Source organism: Cynoglossus semilaevis, unplaced genomic scaffold (genome assembly GCF_000523025.1).
Source record: "Cynoglossus semilaevis isolate Cse_v1.0 unplaced genomic scaffold, Cse_v1.0 C18885868, whole genome shotgun sequence".
Classification (NCBI taxonomy): Eukaryota; Metazoa; Chordata; class Actinopteri; order Pleuronectiformes; family Cynoglossidae; genus Cynoglossus; species Cynoglossus semilaevis.
Genome location: NW_007591727.1, coordinates 1 through 568, shown reverse-complemented (window position 1 = coordinate 568; position 568 = coordinate 1). Strand labels below are relative to the sequence as shown.

General features: G+C 38.9%; 1 long non-coding RNA gene across 1 annotated transcript; it reads left to right on the top strand.

Moving 5' to 3' along the window:
• The first annotated feature begins 8 nt into the window (after positions 1 to 8).
• Positions 9 to 541, top strand: LOC103399628 (uncharacterized). The gene is made up of 2 exons (XR_523670.3): positions 9 to 372; positions 446 to 541. It is a non-coding gene; the product is annotated as an uncharacterized LOC103399628 (long non-coding RNA).
• Positions 542 to 568: the final 27 nt, after the last annotated feature.

Here is a 568-nt window from a genome sequence, read left to right as displayed (position 1 = left end):
GTGACTGAGGGGCTGGTTGAGTTGATGAAGGATGAACTTTTGACTTTTAACAGATTTTTCACACTTTCACAGAGCAGTTCCTCAAAGTGAATGGTGGTTGTCAACAGTCCCAGTCCTTGCTTAACTTCATCGACTGACTAAATCGCAGAACTTTCAACTGACCTCACAATAATTTTAACATTTTGTGTTTATACAGAAAGGAGTTTAGCTCTAATGTAGACATGCCCACATGATGAAGAGACATTTGTTTTTACCTTGGAAATGGAAAGTGAATAATGATTTCTCCTCATTCCAGGGCTCCTGATGAAGCAAGTATCCATGATAAAATTCTATACTCGAGCTCCAAGCAGTACTTAAAAAATGCAATGAACGGTAATCATCCATCTTCACACATACAAGTCCACAGCGTCAAACGATGAAAACTAATTTGCTGTCTCTTCTACAGGTATCAAACATGACCTGGAGTTCCAGTCGCTTGCAGATATTGCAGACAGAAAATGTTTTACAGAGAAGTTTGGAAAGCAGATAGTCACACTTGAGGGCAAGAAACTAAAATGAGAAATTGCTG